General features: G+C 39.3%; 1 protein-coding gene across 10 annotated transcripts in view; it reads left to right on the top strand.

The window, feature by feature from the left end:
• VTI1A (vesicle transport through interaction with t-SNAREs 1A) overlaps positions 1 to 21048 on the top strand; it is a 348076-nt gene that overhangs the window by 221057 nt on the left and 105971 nt on the right. The window lies entirely within an intron of this gene.

Here is a 21048-nt window from a genome sequence, read left to right as displayed (position 1 = left end):
AACTGAGAAACCTGTGCACAACCTTCCTCTATTAATTTCCTTGATCAGATTCTGTTTCCTCGGTTTTCTTAATTTGGGGTGAGTCTCCAAGAAGAGAAAATAATCATTGCCGCTTTGTCCATGTGCATTCTGGAAATTGTTTAAGCAAAGAGTCAGGTCACAGCACCCAGAGACCGCGTCGTTTTTTTCTACTGAGGAATTGTGTTTTCTTGAGTATATACTGAACTGTATGAACAAATCATTAAATGACACAAGTGAACAGGAAGAGAGAAGGATTCAAAAATTCTATGACCTCTGCTATGAGGGTAGCTGACAGAAGACACTAGTTTTAATTGCTTGTTTCTCTCTTGCCAGTTTTTATTTCAATAAAACATTCCATGATCTTGAGGCAAAAGGTGATTGAGAAGGCAATATTTTGATTTTAATGGTTATATCCATTTTTTTTATTCAGAATGATCAAAAATATTTTCCTAGGTATAATCAAATAGCATTTATACACAAATCATTCTAGTTAGGCAGAAAGAGCCATATTAATTAGTGCTGCACAGGAAATAGGATTCAATACAAACTTGCAGATCTTTTGCCTTTCTTCTGTTCTTGGCATTTTTTAACAGAATTTGATTATATCTATCCGCTCCCAACAGAGGAACAACAGAGCTTTGTTTTATAAAAAGAAAATAAAGTAGCTATCTGAAAATTCTGTCTCTATATTAGCATGTATATATTTGTTTTAAACTCTTTACCCTGTAGAAAGGCATCAATAGCACATTCTGATTTTTGTCTACTTTCATTCTGTTTAAAGTAACATCCAGGTTTGTGTATTTATATTTTAAAATAAGAGGATTCATTTGCTTTGGAATGGAAGCTTCCAGCGGCACTGTAGGTTCATAAGCTAATATATTTAGCAAATAATGACAGAAAAACCTTAAAGCCGGTCTCTATCACCTTTGACTGTCAACAGAACTGCTGCAACTTGTTCTTGAGAAGTTATTGACATAGTTTATATTACTAATATTACTGTCAATAACAATATATGTTGATGTATATATATATATATATATTTTTTTTTTTTTTTTTAACAAAAAGCAGAATTCTAGCTGTGGCAAGGTGCCCTGGATGCGATAGTCACCTCAACTCAGTGGGCTACGTGGCTTATCGAACTTTGACATAGACGTATATGCCACTGTGTCTTCCAAACACTGTACATTGTCCCACCACGCTGGGCATGGTTTGCCCTTCATCTGTGACTGCTGCTTTCCTGCACATGGAGCCTTACCCAGTTTTTGCTGACGCTAGCAGAACACCACAGTGTTTATTGAAAACTATAGATGTAAATTCTTTGTGATGAAACCAAGATGGGGAAAAAAGAATTCTAACTTCAGTTTTTTTTTTCTTAAAGTTTAATAATTTATTGTGTTAAGTTGGGACAACACAGAGCTATTGCTTAGCAACACTGGATTAGGCAGAAAATAATTTAAGCTACCAAATGAGAAACATTTGTAATTGAATCTGCTCTAACACTTGCTTTACCACATGGCTTAACACCCTTTTGCTCACACATGGTTAAACACATGTTTGAACTGATGTTTTAACACCCGCCTCACACATCTTTATGCCCTTTGTTCACATGTGCTTAAACACAGGCTTTGACACTCTTTGCGTTTTCATCGTTGAACACAGGCGGAGTATTGTCTTGGGTCTCATTTTCTAGAATTCATTGGTTAGTAGCATTCAGCCAAAGACTGGTGCCTAGTAAAGTCACAGCTCTCTCTGCTAGATGACCTCCGCTCTTGGGTTTCTTCAGTCTATCTGGAGAAGACAGTCCTCATGGGGATGACCCCTGCCGTGGGCCTTTATGTCTACTGTTCCCCTGAGTGGTGGCCTTTTCCGGTATTTCAGCAGTGGGTGTGTCATGTCACAAAGGATTGTTTTCCATCCTGGCCAGTCTACTTGTGTTTTCCCAAACTGCCAAATTCTAAGGTCTTATTCATGGCCAGATGCAGAATTGAGGTGATTTTTTTCTTCTTCTTAAGTTTCACTTGGCAATTTCAGCGAAGTGGAAAATATATATACCAGAATAGGGTACTTGTGTTGCAGGAATCTGAACATAAATGGAAAAAGTTGGGCCTGGCCTTTCATGAGTCTGATTATTTGGACTCTCTCTCTCTTATTTTTCCTTATGACATCTGCCATCACCTTAGGCAACATGACTGTCCCCTCTCACTCTGATCATCTAGACCGGCCATTGACAGATTCATGAAAGGTTGCCTCTTCTTCCTAAGATTATAGGACTCAGTATGTGACAGCACTTTAGAGTGTAGACAGACTGCTTGGGTTTGAGTCAAGGTTAGGTTTCCTCATCTATAAAATGGGAATAATGATAGTACCTACCTTATTGAGTTGTTGTAATGATTAAATGACTCAACACTTTTAAATGCCTTACACAGTATCTAGCACATAGTAAGCACTCAAAAAATAGTAGCTCTTAATTCAAATAGAATAAAATAGTGACAATAACCTAAATTTAAGCAGCGCTCTACAGTTCACAAAATGTGTTTTATCTATATCTTTTTAGATCCCTATCAGAACACTGGGAGGTAAGACAATATCCCTGTTTTATAGGTAGGCAAACTAAGACCCAGATATCTTAGAAATCGCATAGCTAGTAGGTAGTGAGGTTGGATGTTGAATGCTGGTGCCCTGACATCTAAGTCAATGTTTTTTTCTACTGTGTTACAAGGCTAAGTGCCTGGTATTCTCTGTAAGATGTACCAGGAAGTACCAGAAATAGCCCTCCCCATCAAAGAGCTTTCAGAAAAGTACGGATACTCACAAACCAAAAATAACTTCCATTTATTGAGAGATAACTATGAGCCAGTCCTATGGTAGGCACTTTATAAGAAATCATCTCTCTTAATCTTTCCAACTGATTTGACAGGTGAGGAAACTGAGGCCTGAAAAGCAAAATTAACTTATCCGCAGTCGAAAAACTGATAAGTAGCGGAACTAGAATTTGAACGCAAGCCTGATTCCAAATAAAACCCATACCTTTAACCATTACTCATATTGGCTCTCAACCAACAACAATAAATGAGTTCATAGACAAACTACAGCTATTGTATAAATCCATTTTGGATGAAGTATATTCTTCCCCTAATCATTTCTGGTTATGTTGCTGGGTGATTGATTGGTTTTTTTTCCCCCATTTTTTAACATTATAAAGAGGATAAGCATAACAAGAAATAAAACTTATGGCTAGTATATGAGAGCATTTGTAAATTAAATCCACGTTTAGTCTGTACCACCACCTTGATGAAATTCAGAGCTATAAAATGTGCTGCCTGGCTAAATCTTCATGGAAAGTTTCTTTTACAGGTAACCAGTGCTTGCAATTATCTGAATTTAAGATTCATTTAAATTCTGTGACTTTCGGGTCCCAAAGAGTGTTAACGGATGCTAAATAATTTGAAAATAAAATCTACCTCGTTGGCTGCACTCTAAAAGGTCAATAGTAAGGAAACTGTATTAAGAACGATCCCCTTGAGTTTGGTGAGTTGGAAGAGCATTTTTCATTATTGTACATTAATAACTCAAGCTATCTTCATAGTTGGCATTGAAGATAACTTAAAGGTGACTAGAATCCTTGAGCTAGCTTTCCACGTTAAATTAGTTTGGACCCAGATGCAGAGACTAACAATCAGACCACTAAAACGGAACAAGACCAGCCAGGAATAGCAACACTTGGATGCCTGACTTGTAGATGTAAGTGGGAATTAATGATTACTTTGAATGGCTGGATGATCCCAGGGGAAAATTTGGGGGTTCTTCATTCCGTTTTGCCCTGAACACAGAATTGTTAGTACAAATACCTGGCAACATCAAAATACAGGTGCAGGTTTGGAATATATAAAGCCTCCCTTTGGTTTCTTTGTAGTTTGACTAAATTTCACTATGTCGAGGTTCAAGATCAAATACTTGTATTTTTCATGTAGCATTTGCCAAATTTCCAAACCTCTAAGCACAAAATCTTCAGCCTTCATTTTTTTTTTTTGCTTGCCTGGAAATCTAGGTAGCACTGAGCCAAAAGTAGAAGTTATGAAGTGAGATTAGACTTGATTACGAACAAAAAAAGTCCTATGTCCAGAAATGCAGATGTGCGCAGCAGTCCTGGGGGAATGTTGGTATTTGATCTCCAAGTCTTAAAGGTTCATGTTCTCAACGTTAAGAGGTGCAGGGAGCCAACTTTTATTTGTAACTAATGCTGAAATTACTCTGGAGATTCTAGAAGTATTACATTACAAATCATTCAGCTTTGGAAATCCTACAGCTAGTGAGCTACAAATATCACTGTGTGAGAGAAAGAAGCAGTAAGTGAAGGACGTCATTCATAAACTTAATTTATACTCTTGCAGCATGATCATGAGTGTACTGTGTGAGTTTTCGTTTCAGCAAGAAAAGGCAAAAGGGGCACATGAACTCCGCCGAGTCAAGACCCTAACTAAAAGAGCAGAAAGTAAAGGCCTCTTTGTCGAGGGGAGTTGGGGGCGGGGGTGCAGCAGTCGGCTTGGGCCTCAATATCTTCCTCCTTTTTCTAATATCTAACTTCATGACCTGGGGCAAGTGGCTTATTTCTTGAGCAAGGCTTCCATTTTGGTGAAAGTATTCACAAATAAAACCCTTCAACAAATGCAGCGCCTATGGCCATCTATGAAAAAGATACACATAGCAGACATTTCACCGCAAGGGGAGAACTTTAGTGGGACCGTATCCAATACTAAAATCAAGAATAATTAGAGTCATTAATGTGTCACACAGCTGCCTTTTTTTTTAACCTTAAACTGTTTTGATTTGTTTTTTTATAATAGGTACCTCGTTCTCTCTGATATTAACTAATTGGACTTCCTTCTGGGCTAGACCTTTCTTATTTTAAATTCAATAGTGATCTAATTTTTTTAAATTAATAACTTTAATTACAACAACAACAAAGAAAAGTTGGATAAATCTTTATCTTGGTTACAGAAACAACCTATTAAAGGCAAAATTATGCCTTTTATACTTTCACCAATATCTACTACTGGATGTGTTTGTTTTCATTGTGAGGTTAATCTGCCCTTGCTATGAAATGTTTTTCTTTAGGAATTAAATGTATTAAACCATCACACTTTGGGAAGAGTTTTTAAAGCAATCAGAATGTACACTATTAAAATATTTCTAAAATTTGGAATATAATGGATTATATAAATTATTAATGTATGATATATTGTGAACTAATTGCAAGTATATGGTATATTTTAAGTGAACATTATATTAGTAAAATATAGGAAAATGAAACACCCCATATGTATCATTTATATCACCCTAATAAATTCAAATTAAGGTTGTGGCATTTGAACATTTGCTACTTCACTCATCCTCACTAATGATATTTTTCAGATCTCAGATTTTGATAGATGCACTGTGGACTATAGAAATAATCATTATTTAGGTTGCTGAAAATAGCTTGCCAAAATTGATAATGAAAGTTATTCAAGATATCCTGTCAAAATCCTTTCCAATTAGCATCGAGGTCTTGAAGGGCCAGACTTAGCTTTTTGTTAATATGTTAGGTTTATTAACGTATTTTTTGATATATGCATACTGTGACTACCTAATACATCTTATGCTATTACATAATTATAATGCTTTTAATTTGTTATACCCCAGTCTATTCTTTGGTCTTATTTAAAATTCAGAATTACATACTTCATAGATTCATAACTAACAACTCCTTAGGAAGCCGTGCCCTGTACTTAATGTTACCTCTAAGGCAATCCATATTTAACAATAAACTAGAGAAATGTCTGACTACTTGACTGTCATTGACCAGTTTAAATATTTAAAGTTATCATCTGACCCTTCGTCTAACCACTTACAGAAAATGAAATAAAGGTTGTATATAAACCAGGGGGAAGGGAGTCCTTTCAAATAGTCTTTTCTAAATGAAGAATACTAGTTGTACTGTCAATAATCAAATATTTAGATAATACATATATATATATATATATACGCTCATACACACATATATATGTATGTGTGTGTGTGTGTGTGTGTGTGTATAGCTCACCATGCTGACTATATATTATTTTTAAAGGTAAAAGTCCCAGTTTTTCTTTTTTTCTTATTATTTTTCAATAGACATAAAAATTTAAGCATGTTTTTCTACAGCAGTCAAATTCAAATTTATTATCATAATAATTTTACATTCCTGTCTTTTCTATTATATCTTAAAAGATAGCTTTTGTCTTCTTTCTTTCTTTCCCTCCAAACGATGAGAAATTGAGACTGTCGTTTTTAGTGCCTTGCTTTCTTTACCCAGATAAATAAACATAATTAAAAATTACAATGGTTCAACCCCTTGATTACTGAGATATTTCTTACCTATATTATTTAGACCTGTGTCACTAATAAATGATGTTAAAAGTAGTCTAGCATAATGCAATGGCTATAGTGGTATGATTTAATTGATATTTATTCAGTATCCACATGGTAAAAATAGAGTTAGGTTCAGTAAGAATAAAAACGTGGGGTGATGTTGAAGATACCTCACATGGGGCAATGAGATAATTAGAGTCTGATTTTAGATGCTGTACTGGTCAGGGTTCTTAGATTCAAAAGGATAGAATCGTCTACCTGATTTACGCAGAAAGAGGTTTATTAGAGCACCTTATAGTCTCTTCGGGAAAGCCAAAGAAGCCCCTTTTGGATGCTACACATCCAAAAGGAGCAGAAGGGACCAATCAGACTGCCTGGGAGAGCTCACTGCTGCAGTCTAACCCCGCATGGCACCCCACGTATAGAAACTAGGCTCCAAAGCCTCTGCCAGAGGTATCCCAGAAAAGCTAAATGCAGCCATCTTCCTACATACACACACACTCACACTCACACATGCCAGACGTGGCCATGTCCTCCCATGCAACTGCCTCCTTTGCTCACACCCACTTTCCAAGTCTTGCACAGATATCTGCCTTGCAGAACCTGGGCCACACCTGGAATCTGGTTATAAGAGAATCTCGAAAATGTGGCTCGTGGCTTTCTAGCCTTCGCAGTCAAAGAAAGCTGCTAAGAGGGATCCGAATCCGTGTGGAATGAGCCAATTCACAGTACTCCCCCTCCCTGCCCCCACGCAATCCCCAAGGATGCTGTGAAGTGGCAATTCTCAAATTGCGTTCCAAGGAACCTTAAAATTTGGCCCACCCACCTAAAGGTTGCAAAGGAGGAGGAAGAGACCAAGCAGGCAAGACTTCATCTAGAGCAGCTCCACGTTAGCCTGGTCATCGTTAGGCCAATCCATAATCGCTGGTTTGAAAAAAGTTTCCTCCTCATTTTTTTGTTCGTGTTTGTTAATTTTAAGTTTTGAAACCACCACTAACTTGCATATATATTCCTCAATCTTCTATCTGCTACTTTTCACGTTAGGCAGATTATCACAAATATAGCTTAGCATTTCATTCCATAGCCAGCTTTTCAATAAAGCATTATCACTTTCTTAGCCAATATTCGAAAATAATTGCAAATTATACTCCACTCACAGGCGTCGTTAGGGAAAGTGCTGCTAACAGGCCCATTCATATTAGGATTTTTAATGTGAAGTCACCACCTCCTGAGAACATGCCTTTGAATTGTTTCAAAGCCTTTCCAGCATCTTCTCAGAAAACCTCAGCAGTGGAGGGCTATCCAGCCATCATAGCCATAGGGATGAAGAGACTGGACACATTTAATTACTCTTCAACTACTTTATTTCATTGGACATCAAAAACAAAATTAGCAGTAGCAGAAGGCAGTGGTTACATGGGGTTAAATTAATTCATGTACGCTAATTAAATAACTCTCATGCCTATGCCAGTAACGCCTGTTTCTGATGGTGGAGAACTCTTAGGAAGTCTTACCTACTTTGGTCTCTGCACTGTCAATATTTTACCATGCGGACTAAATCGAAAGGAAACAATTGCTAATCGTAGTAGGGGAGAGACAAAGCTACTACCTGCACGTATATTGGTCTTCATGAAAGGGCTTCGGCTGAAGGGTTTTCTCCCGCGGTCCCTCTAGAGCATCTCCCACCACGTACCACATACGGCCTTTCCCACTCTGAACCGTAACTGCTCACAGCCGATAGACGCTAAAGAAACTTGCACTTCTGCTACCGAGTTCACTGCTCCGTCTTTCACGTGTTTGCACGATGGCCCAACCTCACCCCTACCTATTATGCAGCATCATGACCCAAACCTGCTCTGCTACTCCAGAAACAGACCAGCAGGCCAACATTTCTTTAAAGCAATAGAAGCTTTCTTCATGTACACAAGGCCATGTTTGTCATGTTCCCACTTGCTTAAAATAGGTTTCAGAGTATTTTGTTTCTGTTACATTTTCCATAGTTTTCTTATACAAAAAAAAAAAGGCAAGTTTGTTGAACTATTCGTAATTTAAAAAATAGAACTCAGACGTTTTTTAAATATTAATTTCATGTTCATTGTTGACTATCTTGAAACTTCAGAAGAGTATAGAGAACAGAGTAAAACTCCCTGTCAGCCTCATCAGCCATCGAACCGTTGCTAACACTTTAATACGCATTTTCTATGCCTTTTTCTATGCATATTTTACATACAAACAAATTAATGTTTCATTCGTATTTTAAGTTTTAGAAACCTGTCCATGATTTACTGTTACTATAAATAAAATATTTTAAGTTATTGTCCTAATTTGGCAGATGATGTATTTTAGCCTAAAGAATATAGAATCTGCCAAAATTACTTACTTGAGTTTGGCTTATAAACTATAAAATTCTGTTTGGCTCACAAAATTGCCTTTTAGGTTTTTTTTTCCCCTACCTTCAGCTGTAAAGCATCAAACCCAAATTAGCAGCTGCAGTCCTAGTTGCACTTTATTAAGTATATAAGTCAACTTTTTCACCCCTGTTCCCGGCAAAGTTTAGTTAGGTAAGAGGTTGATAACATTCTTCACCCCAAAGAAAGAAGTTGTTTCTTTCTTTTCCGTTAGACAGTTCCATCCTGATAACATTCAAGAAGTTAAATATGAAGAGTCACAGCTTCTCCCTCATATAACTGGACCCATCTTTCCACTGTGTTCGTCAGGTTTATAAAATAGACAATCTCACACGCAAAACAGAAAAAGTCTGTTGTGTCTATTACAGGATATGTGTATTACTGTGGGTTTGTTGAAATACAAAATAATCTAGAAACATTTGTATTAGGAAAAAGACCGGGCCTCCGCCGCACACTGATGTACAGCATTCATCGTTTATACGTGGGCGTATTTAGATAAGTGGAGTAACGGGTCCTTATAAGCGAGTTACATTGATTATGAGAGCGGATATGAGCTTGGGAATATTTGTGTGAATGCTGCAGTTTTTTTTCAAGGAAGACCCTGTATGTTCCTTACGTAGAGGACCATTTTTATAAAAGCAATAAAAGTGGAAACTCTCATCTCTAGTATTTTATGCCATGCCAGCTACATCTTCAACAAAACTCTCTGTTTTAGTTCTTCTTCTTAGAGATGTTTCTAAAGGGATGTGTTCTGCATAGTAATTGAAGCATTGCACAGTACTCACGACAGAAAAGAGTCACTGAGTATTCTGAGCAAGAATTGAACAAATTTGTTCATGAAGTGGCGTATTTCAAACATTTCCACCATTCAGTAATCTCATTTTTAATGGCCAAATACACCAATAGATGCTACTCATCACGTTTATACAGAAGTCATAGTCTACATACATCCATGATGTAGCCTTTCCCACTTAGCAGTTTACTGTGAACATTGCCCCTTAACATTAAATATTCTCCAAAGGGGATGTTTAATAGTCACACAGTTTCTCTCATAGGAATACAAGGGCAGTTCTTAGTTTATGGATAGAAATCCACAGCTAGCAAGTTGGTGCTGTCACCATGGTCACCAGTGGCTTTCTAAACCGTGGGCTTGCTGGCCCTCAAATGTGTGTAGTAAGTTTATTTTTTTAAGGACAAAGCCCAGGGCAGTGCTGGGGCAGGAGGGTGTAGCAGTGATGAGAGGGGCCTCTGTTCAACCCTCTCCCCATCTCTATCTTGTCCTTAATTAGATATCACCTTTTTTCCAGCATATTTTCTCCTTTACCTCACTCACCTGCCTTTTTTTAAAATTCCTGATTATTCTCTGCCTTCATTTTTCTCTCTGTCACCACTTCTTCCCAATAATTGATTTCCTTTTCGGGGCCTCCTGTTTTGTCAGTGTCTGGTTGCTTTGCTGACAGACACCTCAGGAAAGGGACAAAAAATTGGAGCCTTATATTTTTGTAGGTAAAGAATTTGTGGATGAAGATGTTTGACCCAGTTCCCAGTGCCCCTAACAGTGTCTGTCTTCAGACAAACCTGTCCCCTCAACACCTTGGGCAGGCCTCTGTTGGCCCTCTGCGTCCTTCCCAGCCACCCCGCTTTCTCTTTATCTGCGTTCCAGCCAAACTGCTGCTCACTACTCCCAGACACGCCTCGCTCGTGCTATTTCTCCTGCCTGGACAGTTACCATCCCCTCTCCCATCAAAACCCTACCCATCTTTCAGCATCATGTCTTCATGCTACAACCTCAAAGCAAGGAGGTGACATTCTCCTGATCCCGCCAACAAGAGGGGCTCCACGTCACTTTGATTGGACTGCTCCTATTGGTGTATCTCATATGATTTATGTTTAACTTATGTCAGTACCTGTCTCATTCCCCCCACTCTATAGTAAGCTCCTTGAGAGCAAGAACTGTATCTCTCATATTTGACTCTTGTAAAGCCCCAGACATATGCATATGGAAGATGCTTGGCAACCACTGGCCCATGAATTTTTAAACCCCTTTCTTGAAACCATTGATTCTCCCTCAATTCATGTCATTAAATTTTATTCATTTAGTGATACTGTAGAGTAAGTTTGGGAATCGTAGGTGGTTTATATAAAAGCATATAATGACCTGTCTTGGCTATGTTTTGAAGCAATGCCCAGAGAGGCCAGCTCTGAGTTTTACTCGATGCTCCTGCTCTTTCTTGCCTGTTGACCTTTTCTCAGATCAGTAACATAACTTACCTTGGAGAATCATGAGTCACATGCCTTAGCTCTGATTTCCAGAGTCTTCCTCAGCTTTGTTAGTCAGTCTGCATTGTTGTTCTTTGTGTGTGTGTGAGCATGGGGACCTTGGCTTTTGGGATAATATTACATTGCAAATCAAATTCTGCCTCAAAAGAACTTTTTTTCCACAATTTTCTGCATTTCTGAACAGGTTACAAAATGTCACAATTCAGTAGGGCCAATTATTAGATTTTCATTTAATGGGCAGTTTTAATGTTCTCAGAGAATCTGAATAGTAATAGCATTTTAAACGACTGCATTCCATTTAAAGACTCACGACCAGTTCTCTCTTTGAGCACACCTAGTTATATTTTTGGGTATCATTTAAATTCAGGCTCCCAATCCGTAGAAAAATCAATGAGTTAATGAATAGCCTCATTTTTTAAACTTTTCAAATATTTTATCCTAATTATAAGGCATATCTGGTGACATTAATTTGATGAAATCCAAATCATCAAATTGTGCAGAATAGCCCTTACCAAGGAGTAATTTAGAGGGTTTTCGGTTTAACAAATGTACTGTTTTTTTAGGACCAGATTATGGCTTTGCTTACTTTGAGAAAAACTTTCTACTGTTAAGATTTGGGAGCTGTGTCAGTATAGGTCAAACTTTGTGCTTTTTTTTCATAATTGTATTTGCTTAGCATGTTTTATTTAGCCTATTAAATGAAAAGCATTTCTACTACTAATAATAATCACCCCTGACATTTGTATAGCAAATTCTTATTAGTAAATCACTCCCACATGTACTGTCCCCAGGCTTAGTGAGGTTCAGGGTCATACAGTGAGTAAACGGCAAAGTCAGCAGTGGAACCAGATCTGGCCAGGTCCAAGACCAGTGACCTTATGCACATGACTGGTGTGTGTTCATGTAAACCAGAGGTCCCCAATCTTTCTGGTACCAGGGACCGATGCTCCTATGAGAATCTAATGCCCGATGATCCGAGGTGGAGCTGAGGCAGTGATGCTAGCGCTGGGGAGAGGCTGCAAACACAGATGAAGCTCCGCTCACCGGCCAGCCACTCACCTCCTGCTGTGTAGCCCGGTTTCTAACAGGCCATGGGCTGGTATCAGCCTGCGGCCCAGGGGTTGGAGACCCTCTGATATTAACTACTTTGAACCCTGTGGAGAACAAGTTGGAGAAGAAGCCAACTAAGTGAAGACTGACTCATTTATTTCCTACGACGTCATCCACAGCTCATCCACTGTCCTCTGGCATAACAACAAAAATGAATTCTCCAAACAAATTCAGGCTACTGTTTGAGAGAAGCCCACATGGCAGGCATCATCTCAGTCCTTCGTACTGTCCAGTTGCCTCTGCATAGTTCTCTGTTTTCATCCTTATCTCTCTTTATGATAAGCAGTTCTCTGTCCATTCTCCAGCTGAAGACACCTGACACATGCATAGTCTCAGGAAGGCAGAAATCACTGAGAAACATGGCTTGGTCCAGCCTCACAGCTACCCAGTAGGATACGTCCAGGGTAGAGATCTCAAACCCCTCACTGTTTCTTCAGTATTTGAATAAGTGACCAAATTAGTCATCAGACTTGGGTCTCCTCATTCTCAGTCTGCTTTGCTGTCCATGATCTATACCCTGCTCCATCTTCAGATGCCTCCTGCCCGAGTCACTTCATTCCTCTCTCACCCTCTCTCATCGATCAGAAAGGTGTAACATTACACTGGGCTAGCCAGACGATAACCGAACATCTGCTCTTGCAAATCTCCTTTATTAGACCAGTACAGAAGCAAGTTGGAGGCCTCACACGTATCTTCGGTAAAAGCTCAGGACTGCGGAATTAACGAAAATCCAAGTCTTCCTGGGAATGCTCATCTTTTTAGTGAGTTCTCTGCTGGACCTGAGTAGGATTCAGTAACTCTATGTGGACTAAATGGTGCGATCCAGCTACATGATAGAAATCATTATATCACACACACATACATATGTAAATAATATGAATCTAACTAAATGTACAATCCAGAGGGGAAGAAAGAAAAAAAGAATAAAATGGGGGGAGGATCGGAAGAGAGGCATTTTCCCTCCTAGAGAAGCTGTCCTTAGTGTAACGTGCCTATTAAGGAAAATCGGGCGTCAGGACAGACTTGCTCACCCCAATTTTCCACTTGCATTTCACTTCCACCACTCCCTCCCCCCACATGAACTGATTCGCTTCTGTCACTAATGGAGACTGGTGCAGGTTCAAGAGATTTTGATTACATAACACCTCATTGTGCTATAATCAGATTTAATGGATTCAGGTTCCGTCAGGACGTGCTCTCCTATTGTTGTTTTTAAATTCGGGGTGACACGTTGAGCACCTTTAAAATTCAATGGAGCAAAAGCTTCTGCTAACAGTGAGGTTGTCTCTAAAGCCAGCCCGAATGCAAGGGACACATTCCATGGACTGCCTGTCTCCTCTGCTTCTGATATGGGACCCCCGTTGTACCCCTTGAGGGCCCCTTTCTTCCATGTTTCTGTGTCTACCTGAGACTGCCTGGCATGGCCCCCACTGCCCATTTCATCCTGAACCTGTTAGACTGGAAGCGGGGCCCGTGGTCCATGTCGATAGCCCCTCCCTCCCTAGTTCCTGTCCCTGTGTGACGGTTGTTCTGCGCTGACCAGCCAACAGAGTGCCAGTGCTCACTTAACAAAACTACCAGTTATTACGTAGCCTCTTTGGGCAGCTAGAAGCCAAGGCTTCCCTTTAAGTTTTAGAACTGAAGAATCCTGCATGTAATTTCTTATTCATCATTATCATCATGATTGTTGATAATGATGATGTCATGCTGTCATCTTAATTGCCATTGTCTCCTTTTGTTTCATTTAATGTAAGAGCAGACCCGTGAGGGAGGCATTATTATTTTCTTTTCCAGATGAGGAAACTGAGGCTTAGAAAAGTTTAGTAACTTGCTCAGTCACACAACTATCAAGTCTCAAGCCAGGATCACAGCTTCTCACATCCATCAGCCTTAAGAGCTCAGCTCTCCTTTTTTGAAACCTGATACTGGCTGGGTTCTCTTCATGCAGTCAGCCTCCAAGGAACGCAGGAAACTGTGTGGTCAAAGGAAAACATCTGTTTAATAATCAGACTCTGCTGCTAGTAATACGTTTCATTTATAGTATCGATGATGTTTTCAGTCAATCACTTAAGAATCAGATTTTTGAAAAAGTACTTAAGGAGCATATTTACCAGCTGCCTTCACCATAAGTGCTACAGCGATCCTGACAAACCCACAGACACACACCAGGTTTGGCATATGAGATAATTTCCTTATGGCACGTGGAGGTTACTACCCAGGCCATAGGAAAAATGGCAGAAGAGGTCCTTGAGTTCTCCGTGTCGTTTGACACCAGTCCCTGCCTTCTATTCTTCCCCTCCCCAGCACTTCTGGTCACCTTCTTATGTCCTAAACCTCTCCACTGTAACCCCATCTAAGACAGTCTGTCCCAACAATGAGGTCCCCAGTAAAAAGTCTTCACTCATTAGAGATGGTAATTTCCACTACTGGGAGATAGTCTGATAGAAGGAAAACCACCCTAAGACTTCATCTTGGGGCATAACTGAGCTTTATAAGAGTAAAAATGGACAGGTAATAGTATGAACTCTCCAAACCTTTACCTCTGCTTAGAATAGTCCACTGTTTTCCATGCTCTGTTAGATCTGCTCTCAGATGGCCCCTCCCCACCCTGTGCCTTTCCCCTGCTTCATTTCCTTCATAGCACATATCACTAACTGGAATTATATACTTGTTGGTTTATTGGCATCTCCCTTTGTAGACTGTAAGCTCCATGAGAGCAGGAACTTCGTTTTGCTTGCTGCTGTAAACCCAGCCTCTGCTAGAGGGCTTGACACACCGTGGTTGCTTAACAAATAATTTATCAAATGCAAAGATCAGCCACTTGCCATGCCTCTTCTGAGCAGGGAAGTTTTTACTTTAACCCATTTTTTTTCCCAAAAGAACAAATTTAAGTAGCCATCAGATCCGTGGTCTGACTGCTGTTATTGCTTGAGATGAGGTGAATTTTTGTTGTTGTTGTTAAAAGGCTAATCTCAAGTTGAGATACAGAAAATAGTTAAGTAAATACTAGCTCAGGTGGTCCTCAGATGCGGTAATGTCAGGAAAATGGTATCTGAGTGTCTGGAAAACACTGTGCAATCAGAAAACACTGACCTAACAAAATCCACCGTCATGTGAGCAAAAAATTGTTGTGGTCTACACATTTCATCTTGAAATAATTATGAGCCAATCTTTTTAATCTCACATGATGTACATTGTGTTCATGGTTCTCAGAATTATCTTTGGCTTTGGGAGTTATATGTAAAGTGCATAAAATTAAAACCAAAATTTATCCACATTTGAGTCAAATATTTCCTCTTTAAAGGTTTACCCATCACTGTGAAGTCACAGTTAAACCACAGGCTTATGTTTTCTTATAATTATTTTTTTTAATATTTGGGTCCGGTGAAACCTAGTAATTTGGCATGTAATCATGGAGTAGGCTCGAGATTATTCAAGAACAAATTGTACCATATTCTTAAGTTCTCACTAATCGTACAAAAAATGAAAAACCACAAATTACTGAATTTTAAAATTTCCTGTATCTCCCAGCAAAAAGAAGAAAGACTATGCTAATGACTAATTTAAACACTAAAAAAAAAAAAGCTGGAGAAGGAGGCAAATAATCCCAAGTAAGCCAAATTATCCTATTTATTATGATGATTGTTTTTTAAATCACAGAGTTTTGTGGGGGGAAAAAATGTATTTTTGTGGTGCCAGGTTTAAGGGATCTTCTTTATTAAAATCTTTATATACGAAGTTACATAATCGAGACTAGTTCCTTTTGGAAGCTTCTTAGTTGGAGAGATAGGGCAGGTGAATGGACGGGGCACAATAAATAGTGGGGGTGGAGCCCTCTTGTTAATAAAAATATTGTTTTCCATATGTTAAGGAAAAAAACATCATCTCATGCTCTCCGTCTGGACTTGTCATCAGTGAGCCTGTGTACTTCCTTTTCCCTGCCAGATATTTGTTCCTGGCTGGAACACATTTTGTGATATTTATTTGATGACACACACCTGCTGGGTAGATGAAAAGCAACCGCTCCTGAGGATGACCTACTTCAAGGGCACAGTAAGCTTCTGAGGACTTTATCAGGTTCTCCTTAAATCATTGAGTGCATCTTGATATCACCTGTTGAACGTATCTAAGACTAGTGCATTTGCAGACTTGTTGGAGGCGAGTCGCTAACCCCAGGAAAGAGAATTCAGAGTCGGTAATGACTTTGTAACAGTACCGAGACAGGGAAAACACGCTGCTTTACCAAACCTGCCCCAAGCATACAAAGTGCTGTTCTTGGCACTTGGGATGGGAATTATTCCAAGAGCCTGCCATCATGAAGTAGACCATCTAGAAAGGGGATCTAATAGGAATACACATAAGTATGGTCCAAGGTAGAGAGATGGGCCCAGGGTGGAAGGTCGGGAGGGTGAGGATTCAAGGTGAAGGAAATGCTGTGAAAGGAATTCTGATGAAGTCTTTTCCTGGGAGCTTACAGGACAGAAAGTTTTCCAGTCGAGGTCAGGCAGGAGCTCAGGATGTTTCAAATGCATGGAGACACTGCCATCAGATTCGTCCTTTGAGGCCAACTTGTCTTTATGTGTTCGTTTCCACAAACATTTATTGAGCACCAGCTTGTGACAAAGCAGTCCTTAGGTAGTAACGATACGAATATAAATAATCGGTATCTAGTTCTCAATGTACATAGTCTAGTGAGAAAACATACCTAACCAAGAATTTTATCATAAAGTTAAATATAACAGTAGATGCACCCAAGGAGCTCTTAGGCCTGTTGGGCTTCCTGGAGTTGGTGATGCCTGGCCTGATGAGTGCGAGTTAGCCAAAGAAGAGAAAACAGGGACATGGAGGTGTTAAAATAATATGTTGTACTCAGGAACTATACACTGTTCAGTTTTACTGAATAGCGAAAAAAGGCAGGGTGGGAACCAGTGATGGTACCAGCGGTGCCTCAGAGGGGCTGGTGATTCCCCACCCATCTCTTGAGCCCCTCACCACCACCGTCAGAGCCACCCCAAGCAAACATTTGGAGAAAAAGGACTGTGCTTACTGCATACATGCAGCTTCATGGCAGTTTCTCTCACACTCCTTGCTGCCCTAAGCTGCTCTGTATGGAAAATCTAGAGATTCCACTGAGGGGACACTGACCCCCTGCTGTGGAATTATGAGCTCTGAATCAAGACTGAGTTACTTGATGATTTACAAGGAGCTTTTCTTCATTACTTTTATCTGCATGTCTAGAGGTCATAGTTTGAAAGACTTGGCTCCAAATGATATATGACCTCTGTATTATTTATGATGAGTGTCCTTTCTGGTCTCCTTTCCTCCTCTTCAAGTTATCTATTGCTGTATAACTAATCACCCCCAAAATGCAGTAGCTTAGAACAGCAGCCGTTATCGCTCGCCATTTCCGTGGGTTGGGAATTGAGAAGCGCTTGGCTGGGTTTTCTGGCTCACCCAGAGGTCGTCTTCAGAGGGAGCCTGGAGCTAAAACACTAGGGGAGAGACAGGATCCAAGAGTAGCTAGGGACTGGCCGGGCACCGCTGTCTTATCTCTTCATTTGTCTCAAGGCCTTTCCAGGTCATCTCTCAGCATGAGCTAGTTTGGGCTTCCTTATAGTGTGGTGGCCTCAGGCTTGGCATCTCAGGGCCCCAAAGATGAATTCCAAGAGCAAGACTGGCAGAAGCGACATGGCCTACTCTAACCCAGCCTAGGAAGTTACACACTGTCATCTCTGCTGCACTGTATTCGTCGGGACAAGTCACAAGGGCCCGCCAAGTTTCAGTGGGATGAGACAACCTTTGCCTCTTGATGCAGGGTGGCTAGGTTGTGGAAGACCAACGGGATGAAAAATGCAGCCAGTTTTGGAAAATACAGTGTGCCACATATCCTCCAAGACCATTTTCCTCTACCCACATAACCCTTTAAATTCCGTAAATATTAATTCACTCGTTATGGTGTTGCCCGCAACCTTTCGTGCTCTCTTCCCACACCAAAATGCACGGCGTCAGTGCACGCACACAAACCGAAAACCTTCCATTGTCAGAATGAGAGCGAGTCACCCTCGAGTGCAGTGTTCCCCTCAAGACGATGACACTTTATGAGCATGTATCCCGTTGCCCCATCTTCAAGGAGGTATACCTCGATCAGGCATCGTTAAAGTCAAATATGGCTTGTCTCTTTCACTGACAGGCCCCCTTTTATCGAACCACAGCAGCCTAGAAACTGAGGAGCGAATGATTTCAGACCTCTCCTCTTACTTGCCATGCACTTGGTGGTCCGCTCACAACCAGATTGGTCAGTGGCGTTCGGCGGAGTACTGGATATTTCAGGAAGTAAAAAAAGAAAAAAATAAAAGAAAGGCCCACATTTGGGACTCAAGGAACCTTAAAAACTGAAGCATTAGCATGTTCTTGGTAGGAAATCTTCTGATGTAAAGTTAAACTATTGATATAAATTTTACAGTTTTAAATGAGCTCTATTACAAGTGTGCTATCTTTAATGAGGTCTTTAAATCCAGTTTTTACACATACGTAGTGAACAGAAGTTGAATTCTTCATATATTTTCTGTTAAAAACATATGATACATAAGCACTGAATTGGAGGGTGTTTTTTCACCCTTGGATAACCTAGAAAAGAATGTAGCTCTATTTAAAAATCCCTTCCAGCTCAAGAGTTATCCAAGCAAGTAGTGTTGGCCAAGGTGTTGAATGCACCACTAATAATAATGCTACCCTTTCATAAAGCTAAGTAATCAGGAATAATGCCGAAAATAAGAAGACAGTCATTTATTTACTCTATTTGGCATTGTTAGTACTAATAATGCATTTCAACACAGTGGAACTGCTAGATAATGCTTTTGTGACTTTTATGCAGGTTATTGTCATTTAAATGAACAGTCCACTGCACTGTAATGAAGAGATGCATGCTTTTCCCAACTCAGTTATCAACCGGGATTCTAGGAAAATGAGAATTTGTGTCTGCCTTCATTCACAGTGCAAACTGGAGGTCACTGTTTTCAATATGAACCTTTTTTTAGCTTTTCAACAGTGAATAATTAGGAGCTGCTGCTTCTGAAATAACCTGTATTCACCGGAGAGAAGGGAAGACTTTTATCTTCCACGATGAAATACATTTTCTCATTCAAACTTTGTCATTCTTTTTTTAAATGGCATTTTACACTGCTGAGTCAATCCTAGGTAGTAAAATAAAAGAAATATATTTTGTGTGCCTCAATAGCCTTGTTTATTGAATTTTACTTCCTTAAATTTCAGCTCCTCCTTGATAAATGATCCAAATACAAAAGTGGGTTTGAAGCAGTTGAACATGTAAAGCAATTGTCCACATAAAACACTATTGTACAAACACATGTTTCTTGTACTTCGATTTAAATCGAATCGATACTTGCTCATTATAATTTAATGATTACGTGCTTCTATTGAGTTTTTAACAACTATTGAGATATAATTTAAATATTGTACGATTCACCCATTTCGAGTGTACATTTTAATGGCTTTTAATATATTTACTGCATTGTGCAACCATCACCACAATTTCAGAACATTTCATCGCCCCCAGAAGAAATCTGGTACCCATTAGCAGTCACTCTCCATTGCCCACCAGCCCTTGACAACCACTAATCTACTTTCTGTCTCTATGGATTTGCCTGTTCTGGACATTTCCTATAAATGAAATCATGCAATATGTGGCCTTTATGTCTGGCGTCTCTCACTTAGCATAGGTTTTCAAGGTTCATACATGTCGTACCGTGTGTCAGTCGTTCATATCTTTTTATCGCCGACTAATATTCCATTGTATGGATATACAAATTCTATCTATTCATTTATCAACTGATGGGCAGTTAGATTGTTTCTCTTTTGGGCTATTATGAATAGTGCTGCTGTGAACATTCAGATTGAGGTTTTCATGTGAACATATGTTTTCATTTCTCCTGGCTGTGTACCAAGAATAAAATTGCTGGGTCGTATGGTACTCTATGTTTAATTTTTGAAGAACATCCAAACTGTTTCTGAAGTGACTGGACTGTTTTACATTCCCACCAGCAATGTGTAAAGGTTCCAATTTCTTTACATCTTCGCCAACACTTGTTACTATCTGTCTTTTTGATGATAGTTATCCCAGTGGGTGTGAGGAAGTATCTCATTGTGGTTTTGATTTGCATTTCTCCAGCGACTAAGATGTTGAGCATCTTTTTATGTGCTTATTGTCTTAATTGTATTTCTTCTTTGGAGACATGTACATTTCTATTGTGTTTTTTTTAAATTTTGTTACCTCGCCTCGGGAATGTGGCTAGCCGAACTGAGTTGGAAAAAAATAGATCTTCCTAAAGGGAGCAATTTTCAGACAAATTTACAAATTGAAGACATTGTTTTTACACTGATAGTGTTTTTGGATTATGGAATAATTGAATTGCTCTCAGGAATCAATTGACTTTTAAAACTTTTTTTCAGTTTGATTAGCGATATGGATATTGGTGGTCCCAGATTCATACCTAGAAAATGACTTAGTTTGTCCAATTAACTCATTTTACAAATTAGGAAAGCGAGGCCTAAGAGGTGAAATACATGGGTTGCACAGAGAATTAACAATAGGGTTGGAATTCTACCCAGGTGGAAGCCAGATAACTGAGCATCTCTATTTGCTTTAGAGAGACTATAGTGCATTCTTTAAAGGTGTTTTCGCTGAGTAATTTTTTTTTAATTTATTATGGTGACATTGGTTAACGAAATCCAGTGTTTCAAGTGTACAATTAATTGAACGGTAAGTCATATATATATTACATAGTTAGATTTCTTTCCGTCACCACATAACACTGATTGA

Source organism: Pteropus medius, unplaced genomic scaffold, assembly GCF_902729225.1.
Source record: "Pteropus medius unplaced genomic scaffold, Ma_sr-lr_union100, whole genome shotgun sequence".
Classification (NCBI taxonomy): Eukaryota; Metazoa; Chordata; class Mammalia; order Chiroptera; family Pteropodidae; genus Pteropus; species Pteropus medius.
The sequence above is the reverse complement of the archived record's forward strand: the minus strand, read 5'-3'. Positions and strand labels throughout refer to the sequence as shown.